The sequence below is a fragment of the Thamnophis sirtalis genome, unplaced genomic scaffold (genome assembly GCF_051295495.1).
Source record: "Thamnophis sirtalis isolate CommonGarterSnake01/CBP01778 unplaced genomic scaffold, rThaSir2_p1.2 scaffold_3, whole genome shotgun sequence".
NCBI lineage: Eukaryota > Metazoa > Chordata > Lepidosauria > Squamata > Natricidae > Thamnophis > Thamnophis sirtalis.
Window position 1 is genome coordinate 9951010 of NW_028261383.1, and position 14745 is coordinate 9965754.

At 45.1% G+C, this 14745-nt stretch overlaps 1 pseudogene; it reads right to left on the reverse strand.

Moving 5' to 3' along the window:
- Positions 1–5418: 5418 nt before the first annotated feature.
- LOC148047128 (uncharacterized) lies at positions 5419–8138 on the reverse strand (annotated as a pseudogene).
- Positions 8139–14745: the final 6607 nt, after the last annotated feature.

The following is a 14745-nucleotide window of genomic DNA, read 5'->3' on the forward strand; positions in this document are numbered from 1 at the left end:
TATCATTAAAAAACTCTAGATTATTGAACGTAGAAGGTCACGATTTGCTGTTGGGATGGCATGCTTTCTTATGGTATAAGGGAACTAAACCACATGGTTATTTTAGAAGACATTATATAAGGGAGGCGTTGTTGTTAAATTGGGAAAAGGTTAAAAGATTACATTATTTAAAAATTCCAGTCTGGACATCAACAATTGAAGCATTTTCGTATCCGATAATATATCAAAAGGAACAAACAGTTAGATATACAGAATTATTGAATACAGGGGGTGAGCTCAAATCTAGTCAAGAGTTGAAGCAAGAAGGGATGGAAATGAACTGGTATTCATATGTACAGATACAATCTAGGTATTCATATGTACAGATACAATCTTCTATGAAGATAGAAAAACTAAAGGTCTTTATAACAAAATGACTGAGTTAGACAAAATTCTAACAGGTTCTGATGAAAAAGTAATTAAAAAACTATATGGATATTTATTGGAGTTTAAATTGCATGAAGAACAAGTTAAAGAAACTATGATTGCTTGGGGAAAATTTTTTAGGTATGGGATTGATTTAGAGAATTGACAGAAATTGTGGTCTCAAAATTACAAAATGACAATGTCTACTGCATATAGAGAAAACTTGTATAAGATGTTTTACAGGTGGCACCTACCCCCGACCAGAATCGCAAGAATGTTCAAGAATAAATCAGAAAAGTGTTGGAAATGTCACCAGATACCTGGCTCATACTACCACATGTGGTGGACTTGCACTGAAGCCAAAAGATACTGGACTCAAATCCACATGTGGTTGGAGAAAATGATACACAAACAAATAGACTTTAAACCAGAGGTCTTTTTATTGGGAATCTTACCAGAAACCTACAACAAAGACTTAAAATATCTGATTGTAAATGTGTTAACAGCAGCCAGAATTGTATTTGCAATAAACTGGAAAAATGAAACAATACCAAAAGAGGAAGAAGTTATCCGAAAAATAATGGACTGTGCTGAAATGAGTAAATTGACATTTGAAATTAGAGAGCAAGAGGATGAACAATTTTATAAGATATGGGACTTGTTTTATCAATGGCTAAGGGAAAAAAAAAACTTTGGAAATGAAAAATGATACACTTATGCCTTAATTGGAAAAAGTAAATGATGATATAATTATGCTGTGAAATAATTCAATAATGATATAAGGAAGTATTAATATAAGGTCTGGTGACATAATGTATAAGGTTAAGAACTTACTATAATGATATTTCGCTGCTGATACGGTAATTCTAATAGGGGAACAAATGAAAACTGGTATATATAGACAGCGATTTGAATTTGAATTTGAATTTGAATTGGTTTATTTATAGGCCGCCCTTTTCCCTGAGGGGACTCAGGGCGGCTAACAACTCATAGGGAGGGGGATACAGACAATAACATATAACATTACATATAATTAAAAAGTAAACAACATTCATCCAACATTCGGGTGGGGGCAGATCAATCTCTACCCCCAGGCCTGGCAGGATAGCCAGTTCTTGAGGGCTGCGCGGAAGGTCTGAAGGGTGGTGAGGGTACGGATCCCCATGGGGAGCTCGTTCCAGAGGGTCGGAGCTGCCACTGAAAAGGCTCTCCTCCGCGTAGTGGCCAGCCAGCACTGGCTGGCAGATGGCATCGGAGGAGGCCCAATCTATGAGATCTAATCGGTCTCGAGGAGGTAATCGGCAGGAGGCGGTCTCCCAAGTACCCAGATCCACTACCATGGAGAGCTTTATAGGTGGTAAGAAGCACCTTGAAGCGCACACGGAGATCAACAGGTAGCCAGTGCAGCTCGCGGAGGATAGGTGTTATGTGGGTGAACCGAGGTGCACCCACAATCACTCGCGCGGCCGCATTCTGGACTAGCTGAAGTCGCCGGATGCTCTTCAAGGGCAGCCTCATGTAGAGCACGTTGCAGTATTCCAGCTTAGAGGTCACGAGGGCGCGAGTGACTGTTGTGAGTGCCTCCCGATTCAGGTAGGGTCGCAACTGGTGCACCAGGCGAACCTGGGCGAATGCCCCCCTGGTCACAGCCGACAGGTGGTGATCAAAGGTCAGCTGTGGATCCAGGAGGACTCCCAAGTTGCGAACCCTGTCTGAGGGGTGTAAAATTTGGCCCCCCAGCCTGAGTGATGGAATGCTAGCCAAATTATTGGGAGGGAAACACAACAGCCACTCGGTCTTTTCTGGGTTGAGTACAAGCTTGTTAGCCCGCATCCAGTCTCTAACGGCCTCAAGACCGTGGTTCATCACGTCCACCGCTTCATTGAGTTGGCACGGGGCGGACAGATACAGCTGTGTATCGTCCGCATATTGATGGTATCTTATCCCGTGCCTCCGAATGATCTCGCCCAGCGGTTTCATTTAGATGTTAAATAGTACGGGGGACAGGACCGACCCCTGAGGCACCCCATATGTTAGGGGCCTCATGGTCGATCTCTGTCCCCCGACCAACACCGACTGCGACCTGTCCGAGAGGTAGGAGGAGAACCACTGCAGAACAGTGCCTCCCACCCCCACCTCCCGCAGTCGTCGCAGAAGGATACCATGGTCGATGGTATCGAAAGCCACTGAGAGGTCAAGAAGAACCAAGATGGAGGGATGACCTCCATCCCTGGCTCTCCAGAGATCATCGGTCAATGCGACCAAAGCGGTTTCTGTGCTGTAACCAGGTCTGAAGCCGGACTGGAAGGGGTCCAGGTAATCGGCTTCCTCCAAGGACCGCTGAAGCTGGTAGGCCACCACCTTCTCAACAACCTTCCCAATAAAGGGGAGGTTGGAGACTGGACGATAGTTGTTAAGTACAGCTGGATCCAGAGATGGTTTCTTCAGGAGGGGTCTCACCACCGCCATTTTAAGTGCGGTGGGGAAGTGCCCCTCCCGAAGCGAGGCGGTAATAACCGCTTGGATCCAGCTCCGTGTCACCTCCCTGCTGTTAGCTACCAGCCAGGAGGGACACGGGTCCAGTACACAGGTGGAGGCACTCACAGCCCTCATGGCCTTGTCCACGTCCCCGGGGGTAACGTCCTGAAACTCAACCCAGCGCTGGTCTACCAAGTCGTCCACTCGTGCCTCGGCTGGGTCTGCAAGGGTGGAGTCCAGATCCGACCGAAACCGAGCAACTTTGTCCGCCAAGAACTGGGCATAGTCTTCAGCCCTACCCTGCAAGGGGTCCCCCGTTTATCCTAAACAGGGCAGCTGGACGGGACTCGGCGGACGCAACCAAGGAGGCAATGTATGCTCTTTTTGTTGCCCTAAGTGCCCTGATGTATTCCTTGGTGCAGGTTGTTAAAAGTGCTTGGTTCGATTCGGATCTATCGGACCTCCACAGGTGCTCTAGGCGTCTCCTTCGGCGTTTCTTCTCCCGGAGCTCCTCGGTGAACCAAGGAGGCCTCCGGGATCCACCACCTTGGAGTGGCCGTAGTGGCGCAATCCGGTCAAGGGACTCCGATGCTGCCGAGTGCCAGGCAGCAACCAGAGTTTCTACCGGATTGTGGGCGAGAGTGTCAGGAATAACCCCAAGCTCCGTCTGGAACCTCAAGGGGTCCATAAGTCGCTTGGGGCGGAACCACTTGGTCGGTTCCTTCTCCCTACAGTGGGGGTTTGGTCTCCGGAAGTCAAGCCTCAGTAGACAGTGGTCTGACCACGACAGGGGTATGATCTCATTACCCCTCAGACCAAGATCACAACTCCACTGCTCCGAGAGAAATACGAGGTCGAGCGTGTGACCCGCTGAGTGGGTAGGGCCCCGAATTATCTGGGTCAAGCCCATGGCTGTCATGGAAGCCATGAACTCCCGCGCCCCATCAGAGTGTTCACCGAGTGTAGGCAAGTTGAAGTCCCCCAGAACCATAAGCCTGGGGAACTCAACTGCCAGCTCAGCTACCGACTCGAGGAGCGAGGGGAGGGCTGCTGCAACGCAGTTGGGAGGCAGGTACGTTAACAGCAGACCCACTTGACCCTTGAGATCCAACTTCAGCAGCAGGGACTCACACCCGACAAGCTCCGGAGCAGGGATCCTACGAGGAACAAAAGACTCCCGAATAACAATAGCCACACCCCCACCCCTTCCCTGAGCTCTCGCTACACGCTACACGCGATGCTTTGTTGAACAATGAAGGAATAAGATCTCTCTTTGAAGGTATGAAATGCAAGGTTAACAATGAATAGAAGTATACTTTCTGGGGGGAAATAATGCTAATGTTAACTGAATATATATTGTAGAATGAAAATGAGGCCTTTAGTTACACTAGATGAAATATCTGAGATGGTAAATACTATTTGAAGATGTAGATGTTAAAACAACCGTAACCAAACGACATGTTGCATGTGATGATGGTTTTTTTTTTTGTCCTTTTTGTCTTTTGAGGCCTCCCCCTCCTCCCCCCCTTTTTTTAAAACCCTAGCTTATTGTGGTGTTTATTAAATATACAACAGAGAGATATGGGATGTATAAACTTAGTAGGGATGCACCTGTGATCAAATGACATATTGTATGTGAAGATGGGTTCCCCCCCCTTTTTTTTCCTCTTCTCCTTTTCCCATTGTTGTCTGTGTAATTAAAAAAAAAAAAGATACCCATGTGGGCAATTCCTAGACATGCAATTGAAAATATGAATATAGCACAAAAACAGGATAGGACTACCTACAGACAGCTTCTCATTTTGGAAACTGGGGTCCTACAACTAAAATCTTTAGAGGTATTAAAAGAGGAGAAGGTAGTTCAAACATGGTTCCAGTATGGGCAATTACAGGCCAGGAGGAAAATAGATCAAAAAATTGGTTTTATCCAAGTTGAGGATAATTTGTTTAAACAAATAAGAGATCAAAGTTTAATGCATATAGAGGATATATAATGTACTAATACAGATGGATTCGGAAACAGAATTAGTTAAAGTCAAGGGTTGCCTGTATATTCTAATGCTGGTTCCCTAATTTGTCCAATTTACTGACAAAAAACAGCCTATATCTGAACTGTATAAACGTAGCCTTTTAACTACTGTGTAACATTGGGTATTAATTAAAAAAAACATAATATCATATCTCAGACTAGAAATCAGTGAAACACAACCGATGTTAGGTGGTGCAGACACAGTGGCATCCCTCCACTTATTACTTATGACAAAACTCTCGAGCCTTGTATTGGTTCAATAGTTCATTCTCTTCCGTCACTTTGTCCCAGCGAAGTGCTTACCGAAGATCCCATTTCTCTTTGTTCTGGCGTGACTTTCTCCACATGGGTGTAGTTGTAGATCCACTGTTGATTCCTTCCAACATTAGGGAAATATGGATGGTTGTCAACACCAGTTCTGCACCTCACCACTTAAGTTGCAATGTTTCCTCCTGAAATATTTCACCATCTTCCCTGTACAATGTCTAAGCCAGCTTTCTGCACCCTAAGGTTGTCTGAATGTCTTATCCCAAAGGTGCTTTTTTCAGGTGAACGGGTGCGGGACGTGTGAGGCACATTCCCCTGCCCTACCCTAGCTTGATTTTTACGCCTTACATCATCTTTTCATGCTGTGGGTCTTCTTAAAGACACTCCCGATTCTGAGTTTCTTTCCACACGCTACATACTGATATGGCTTCTCCCCTGTGTGGATTCTTTATGCAGCATAAGATTTCTCCCGTCTTTGAAACTCTTTCCACAGTCGATGCATTTAAACGGCTTCTCTCCTGTGTGGATCCTATTGTGGGAGGTAAGCTGGGCACTCTCACTGAAACATTTTCCACACTCCAGGCATTTATAGGATTTCTTCCCCGAGTGAAGCCTTCTATGGCTCCTGAGTGAATTATTGTGTCTAAAGCTTTATCCGCACTCGTGACATGTATATGGTTTCTTTCCAGTGTGGATCCTCTTGTGGCTATAAATGTAACCACTTCTTCTGAAACTCATGCTGCATTCTGTGCACTTAAAGGGTTTCTCCCCTGTGTGAATCCTTTTATGGATCGTCAGTTCTCCAGAATCACTGAAGCATTTTCCACACTGTTGGCACTGATATGGTTTCTCCTCAGTGTGGGTTCTGCTGTGTAGGATACAGCTTTTTTTTGCATTGAAGCTCTTTCCACACATGCGGCATTCATATGGTTTCTTCCCAGTGTGGAGCCTTTTGTGGGAAGTGAGGGACCTCAAACTGGTGAAGCATTTGTCACATTCGGTGCACTTATAAGGCTTTTCACCCATGTGGGTCCTTTTATGGATATTAAGAGCCGAGGTGGCGCAGTGGTTAAATGCAGCACTGCAGTTCAGCAGTCTGGCTGTTCAAATCCCACCAGGCTCAAGGTTGACTCAGCCTTCCATCCTTCCGAGGTGGGTAAAATGAGGACCCAGATTGTTGTTGGGGGCAATATGCTGACTCTGTAAACCGCTTAGAGAGGGCTGAAAGCCCTATGAAGCGGTATATAAGCCTAACTATTGCTATTACGGTGACTTCTTTGACTGAAGCGCTTCCCACACTCAGTACATTGATGCGATTTCTCTCCACTGTGGATATTTCTATGGAAAGTTAAGTGGCTGGATTTACTGAAGCTCTTTCCACACTCCAGGCATTTGTATGGTTTCTCCCCTGTGTGAATCCTCTTATGGTGAGTAAGGGCACTGGAGGTCCTGAAGCATTTCCCACATTCTGTGCATTTATACAGCTTCTCTCTGGTATGGATCCTCTTATGTAAATTGAAGTTGCCTTTTTGTGCAAAGCTCTTTCCGCACACTGTGCAATGATATGGCTTTCCCCCTGTATGGATCCTATTATGGTAAGTGAGGTCACTTGCAGAGCGGAAGCTTTCCCCACATTCCAGGCATTTACATGACTTATTCCCAGTGGGGCTCTTTTTCTGGGAATTTTCTGCTCCAAGTAAACATCATTCTACCCTCCCTGCGTTTGTGCAACTTCTCCTCTTTGTGGATGCTTTGGTGGGAAGTAAGGGAGGCTCTGCTTTCGAAGGACTTTCCCCTATTAATCCATTGATGCTGCTTCGTCTCTTCGTGGACCCTCTTGTGTGAACTCAGATGATTTTTCTGCCTGAAGGTCCTTCCACAATCCAGACATTTGTGTGGATCCTCTGCTTTGTGAGTCTTTTTATGCAATGTAAGAGAGCGGCTTGTACCGAAACCTTCTGCACACTCTGTACATTTGTACATTTCTCTTCCTTCTTGTATTCTTTCATGTAAAGGAGGAGGAAGGCTCCTTCTGGAGTGCTGCCTGCTTTCATCTTGTTTCTCTCCAGAAAGGCTTTCACAACAGTCACATAATTCCGATCCATGTCGAAGTGTTTTCCCACACCTTGGACACACTTCTTTTTCTTGGCAATCATCTGTGTTCAATAAGACATTGGTATCTGCACAAGGTAAACCAGAGCAATTCTCCAGCTCAACCATTAACAGGTTTTCCTCACAACTTTGCTTTCCATCCATCTTTTCTGCAACTTCCTTTTTCTCTTTTGGGAAAGCTACTACTGCCTCTTGGCCAGAATCCGCCATCTGCCATCCATCACCTGCTTGCAACAGAAAAAAGAAAAAAAGGTGAAGACAAACTTAGGTGTAAAGGGGATCAAGCACCATTGCTCTATTTGAATATTTATCAATATTCTTCCAAACTCCCATTTGCCCAAAACATTGCCCTATGCTTGTTATTAAGTTGATATAAGATTTGACCTTTGGCTACTACTGTAAATATAAATATCTTAAGAGAATCCCTTACCTAAGGAGGCCATGTTCCTCTTGTTTCCAGCATGACCTCTTGGTATAAGGCTTTTTGCTTAGAATCCAGCAAGGCCCACTCTTCCACGGAGAAAAACACAGCTACACCCTCAAGCGCTACCAATTCCTGACACAGGGAGAAGGAAAAAATACCACGTATTCCATGAATATTCCTAACAATGAACACTTCAATGAATTACATGCAAGTGGTTCCCATCTTCAAAAAAGGAAAAAAAAAATAGATCCAGGAAACTACAGACCTATCAGCCTGACATCAATACCAGGAAAGATTTTGGAAAAGATAATCATGCAACGAATTAGCAAACACCTAGAAGTAAATAAAGTAATAGCCAAAAGCCAACATGGGTTTGTCAAAAACAGATCATACCAGACTAATCTTATTGCGTTCTTTGACAAAGTGACAAAATTAGTGGACCAGAGGAATGCCGTCGATTAATCTACTTGGACTTCAGCAAGGCGTTTGATAAAGTAGACCATAACCTACTACTAGACAAAGTAGAAAAATGTGGGTTAGACAGCATCACCACCAGATAGATTCATAACTGGCTGACCAACCACACTCAACGTGTAGTCCTCAATGGAACTGCATCTATGTGGAGGGAGGTATGCAGTGGAGTACCCCAAGGCTCTGTTTTAGGCCCAGTACTCTTCAACATCTTCATTAATGATCTGGATGAGGGGATAAATAGGGAACTCATCAAATTTGCAGATGACACCAAGCTGGCAGGAATAGCCAACACTCCAGAAGATAGGCTTAAGATACAGAAGGATTTTGACAAACTTGAACATTGGACACTATGTAATAAAATGAAATTCAATGGTGAAAAAAGTAAGGTTTTACATTTGGGCAAGAAAAACAAAAGGCACAGGTACAGTATACGTGGTACCTTGCTCAATAGTAGTAACTGTGAGAGGGATCTTGGAATCCTAGTGGACTACCATTTAAATACGAGCCAGCAATATGCAGCAGCTGCCAAAAAGCCAACGAAGTTCTAGGCTGCATAAACAGAGGGATAGAATCAAGATCACGTGAAGTGTTAATACCACTCTGTAAGGCCTTGGTAAGGCCACACTTGGAATACTGCATTCAGTTTTGGTCACCACGATGTAGAAAAGATGTGGAGACTCTAGAAAGAGTGCAGAGAAGAGCAACAAAGATGATTAGGGGACTGGAGACTAATCTCCACTACAAAGACCTGAGGTTCTGGGAGATGAAGACAAGGCCATGGGAATGTCTAGGAGTGAAAAAAACAGCAAAGGAATAATTTGCTATCAAGCATCCTAAGGATATTCTTGAGCATGAAGTGCAGAAGGCTGATTTTAGCCTATTTCTAGGCTAACTAGGGAACCCCTTTATGTGAGTCCCTTGCAGCCACAGCAACAATACACAGAAGCTCACCCTGGGTGAGGAGGGGAAAATGGAAAGGTGAGGAAGGATTGGATTCAGAGGCAGCTCTCTCAGCCATGAATTGAACAATGAAAACGAATTCAGGGATGAAAGAAACGAGGACAAAGAGATTAAAAGGTATCAGAAGGAGCCTTTACCCGATGCTCTCTCCGGAGGAGGCTCGTCCAGAGCAACTCCCCGAAACAACAGCTCCTGGGAAGGATCGCGCCCTTTTCTCCCCGCCGATTTCCCAGCCATTGAACACCAAGCCTCCTGGATCTGAAACAGTCCAAGAGAAAAGTGACGGGAAACGATCAGGAAGGGCCAGTCAAATAAATCATCATCACCATCATCTCCCCAAGGAGAAAATGGGGACTGCAGGAGCGATCGTAGCAGCGCCCCAATGAGCTGCATTGAAGGGTCTCCTGTCCTAGCATTTCTCAGGAAGGAAGAAAGGAAAGAAGGAAGGAAGGAGCTTTTTACCTGGCTCTCTTCCTCGCCCGAATTCCGCTTCCCAAGAGATGCACACAGGAAAGGATCCGCGATCGCCGCCAGCCACACTTCCTTCCTTCCCGGCCAGGCACGTGGATCTCTCTCCCCGGAACGACCTCAGGCAGGAATTGGCAGATCCCAAGCTGCAAGCTCTTATAGCTCATCCATTATTGTTGTTGTTTATTAATCTCCCCAAGGAGAAAGTTGGTGACTGCAGGAGCGATTTGAGCAGCAGCCAAGAAGCTGCATTGAAGGTCTCCTGTCCAAGCATTTCCACAGATGTGAAGAAGGAAGGAGGGAGGGAGGGAGCTTCTTAACTGGCGCCCTCAGGGAAGCGCGGCTCTGTTCCTCGTTCCAAGAGATGCGCGCAGGAAAAGATCCGCTTTCCTCGCAGCCCCGCGGGCTAAGCTTCCTTCCTTCCCGGCCACTCACGTGGATCCCCGAAACCATCCCAGCCAAAAGTTTCCAGAGTCTAACCTGGAAACGCTTATACCTCCTCCTCTCTCCGTCCAGCTCCTCTTATTCTCTAAAGGGCTTCATCCAGTCCTTCATCCATCCAAGCAGGATCCCCCTGCTTGCTCCTCCCAGCCCCCGGCCTGGGATGGTGAGCTGGGCAGCGAATCCATTGCTTCTTTGCCTGAGGCAGCCAGAGAAACGGGGGGGGGGGGAGAGGGAGGGGACGAAGCCCAGGGAGGGGAAGTGGGGAGGGGATCGCCCTTTAAAACAGAGTTGGGAGGACCTTGGAGGTCTTCAAGTCCAACCCCGAGTCAGCCAGAGAAACGGAAGAAAGAGAGGGGATGAACCCCAGTTATTGGAGAAGGGAAGGTGGCTGCCTTATTCACTGATCCTAACAGGGCAGTATTCAACTTCCAGCATATCTCCTAAAATGACTAAGAATTGTTGGAAGAAATGTCCTTCTGGGTTCAGTTCCAAGTAGGGAAGAAACACTGGAAACATGGAGGCTGCTTGGAAAGATGGTTTAGTGGTGAACAGGGTCACATGGCTTGAGATGACGAAGAAAAAGGTGATCACATGCTTCAAGATGTTGCGTGAAAGACCCCCTTTGAGCTTTAAATCTGTGCTTGTATTCTGATTGGTTGTCAGGCTGATTGGTGCCATGGGGCCATACAGGTCCAAGTTTGGTTGAGCATTACCACTTCCCAGGTGCCCTATGGTGAGATGGGTAAAGGGCTAATACTATCATGCCTTAATCTCACCATTCTGGAGCGGAAGAGGGGAGAACTTTGTTATGTAGAATAGACAAGCTTGGGCATTTTAATGGCCCATTGACACAAGTGGGGGCTACAATCTCCACCTCAACATTTTCAATTTTCTCATCTCCCTTTAGAGCAGTGGTTCCCAAAGTGGGCAGAACCGCCCCCTGAGGGGCGGTGGGATGACTTAGGGAGGCGCTAAGATGCAAGGGGGGGCTGCAGGGGGGCGCTAAGAGGCAAAGGAGGTGGCAGAGGAGTACTGGAGATGGCCCCCTTGCAGGGCGCAATTCTGCCTGGAGCTCTGTTAGCCGCCAGTCATCTGAGCACTTCCAGCAGGGTGAAATTCAGTCTAACGTCCCAAAGACTGGAATGATTTTTCGCTTGCTTGCTTGGTCAGGAGGCATACGAGCATGTCCGGCTGGGCGGGGGGGACAAAGGGGGCAGAGAAAGAAGCAAAGAGCCTTTTGCCTGCATTTCTCCTCTGATGTGTGCTGTGCATGGAGAAGAGATGCGGGAGTGAACGGGGCTGTCCTTGGGCCTGCATTGCAGGGATTGGGAATTGGAGTCCGATGTCACTGCACAAGAGCACTCGCCTGCCTCTCTCGGGCTTTTATAAATGGCTTTACTTCTGACTCCCTTTCTGACACAGGGAGAGGGGAAAAAACACAACATACTCATTCAATATTCCTAACAATGAACACTTCAATGAACTACTTGAAACTCCTCTTCTTGATGACCATATTCCACCTGCAGAGTTTCCAGGCAGGGCAAATTTGCATCATTTCTGGAGAAACTTTTCAAAAACATAAAGTGCAAAGAGCCTCTTTGGCTAGAGATACATCTCTAGGTAATGCATTATTGGTTTGGCCAATTCCACAGGAGCAGTAACCCCATATTCCTTTGTTTTCTGCTGATGAGATAGAACTTGAATGTGTTGGGCCAATCTAACTTTGAGTTAATTTTACCCAATGCAACGAGCCAAAGAATCGTGCCAAGTCAAGGAAAGTGGGATTCAACATTTCATTCCTGTATAAAAGTAAACCTTGGGTTTTACTTTTGATTTTGGGGTTTCATGTGAAGTATTAGTAGTGCTTTATAAAGCCTTATTAAGGCCACACCTGGAGTACTGCATGCAGTTTTGGTCACCATGTTACAAAAAGATGTGGAGATTTTGGAAAAAGTGCAGAGATGAGAAACTAAGATAATTAAAAACCTGGAGAGTAAAACATGAAGAACGGTTGCAGGAATTGGGTATGGCCAGTCTAGAGAAAAGAAGGACTAGGGGTGACATGATAGCCGAGTTTCAGTATTTGAACGTTGCAACAATAGAGGAGGTCAACCTAGAAGGCACCGGAAGAAGAAACAATGAATAGAAGCTGATCAAGGAGAGAGTAACCTGGAATTAAGGAGAGACTTCCTGACAGTGAGAACAACTAACCTAGTGCACGGGTATCAAACTCGTGGTGTTCCGTTGCTAACACATAACGTTTGATGATGCATTTTCACTTCATGGAGCAGGAGTGGGCGTGGACTCAATGTGACACATGCAGGCCACCAGTTTGACACCCTTGAACTAATGGAATGGGTAGCCTTCAGAAATTGTGGGTGCTCCTCCATCACTGGAGTTTTTTAAGAAAAGACTGGATAGCCAATTGCCTGAAATGTTATAGGATCTCCTGCTTGAACAGGGGGTTAGACTAGAGGACCTCCAATGTGGCTTCTAATTCTATTCTGATTGGTTTGATTGATTGATTGATTGATTGATTGGCTCAAAATCCACATTGAGCACACCTTCAGCAAGTTCTTTTATCCCATAAAGCCACAGTACGGTGCAAAAGTCTTAGGTCACCTCCCCCTTGTTGTTTTAGCAAAGCTTTCACAACCATTCCATAATTTTCAATCTTGAATACCATGTCTTGAATATCCAATGTTTGTTTGTTGTTTTCCCTTTGAGAATGCCAGTGATACAAAAGTAAGATTTTATGTCTGTCAATTTCTGTGTCCTTTGGCATTTTGACTGGAATGATATGGAACGTTGGTCTTATTGGGAAGCTGTCAATGAATTACATTCATACAACATGTCTCTGTACAAAATGTCAAGCTCAAGCATAGGAGACAAGGAAGAAGCCCCCCCGCCCAAAAGAGTGCAGGAATCCTACACTCAGGAGTCCCTGAGCCACAACACAGAGTTGATAATTATTTCACAATGGCAGCTAAATAATCCTTGTGATCCCCTGTCTTAAAACACATTACCATGAGACGACCTCAGGGAAGCAGTCCTCCGAAGGATTTTGCAGTAGTTTCGTAACTGTTTGAAGCCACAACGGCACTGAAAAAAGTTCCTTGTGGCTGTTTTTCACATTTATGACCGTTGCAGCATCCACTACGAGACCAAAATTCAACCACTTGTCCACTGAATCATATTCATGACGGTTGCAGTGTCCCGGGTCTATGGGAATCCCTTTTTGATATCTTCTGACAAACAAAGTCAACGGGGGAAGCCATTTTTGCATAATAACCACATTACTAACTTTAACAACTATGGTGATTCATTTAATAACTGCGGCAAGAAAAGTCTTAAAATGAAGCAAAACCCATTTAACAAATCTCGCTTTTAGCAACAGGCATTTTGCACTCAGTTGTGGTTATTTAATGAGACTATCTAGGAGTCCCAGGCCAATCATTCAAATGATGCAAATCACACTGAAGGAATAAGCAGAGTGAAATACCAATCACTGTTGAGTGCTCAAGTGTGTCTTGCACAAACCTGGTATAAAAGATAGACAACAGCCATTTTTGCATGAAATAGTAGGGCACATACAGGTGGTAGCAATGACAGCATGCAGGGTTCCAGTCTATTTAGTTTTAGAGGAGCAAAGTGGAGGGAGGTCACACTAAATATTTGCCACGTTACCCTCAGAAAGCTGTTTCTGAATTTTTGAATACTGCAGGCAACTGAATTTTCTGGTTGTATTCCAATGAGAGAGAGTCAGATATAACTGTACATGGTCATCCCACTCTTGCTACAACCACCACCTAATGTGGACCAGAAGGTTTTGCACACAATTGTACATTTTAGAATTTGCTCATCTTTTGCAACTTTTTCCCATTTTACTGAAGGTCTGCACAGGTTAAACTAATATTCCGTAAGAAGTATGGGGAACTGTGCATTGAATTAACTGAGCTCTCTGGGTGTGCTTTTTAACCCGATAATGTAACAAAATAACAGATAATAATCAGTTCATTTAAGTACCAGTACTTTGCAGCCACAGCAACAATACATAGAAGCTGCTAACATTGGGTGAGAGGAAAACTGAAAAGGGTGGAAGGACTAGGGATTGGATTCAGAGGCAGATGATCTCAGCCATGAATTTACACATTAAAGTACCACAGAACTGGTTGTTTGACAGTATATGGCACAGTAAGGAAAGTACCAAAGTAGCCATGCCTACATCCTGTTGCAATGTATTTTTAGCAAGCTTGCTATGGTTTCCATATCACTCTTTCCCACACGTGTCCTTTATTTCAGTTATTTCAGAATACAGAATAACAGAGGTCTTCTAACCTCTATACCACCGGTATCAAACTCGCAGTGTCACATGACCTTTCACATTTTTCCCCTTCACGGAGCTGCGTTGGGTGTGGCCTACGTGTGACACATCTGTCCCATTGGCTGCCAGTTTTCTATACCATTTCAGACAAATGGTTGTCCAATCTCTTCTTAAAAACCTCCAGTGGTGGAGCAGACACAACTTCTGGAGGCAAGTCCTTCCTCTGTTTCATTGTTCTCAGTGTCAGGAAATTTCTCCTCAGTTCTAGGTTGCTTTTCTCCTCGATTAGTCGGTTGCTAGAAGTAAAAAATGACTTGATAGCATTTAATCAGTGGAAACTTGTTGCAAACGCCTTAGGTA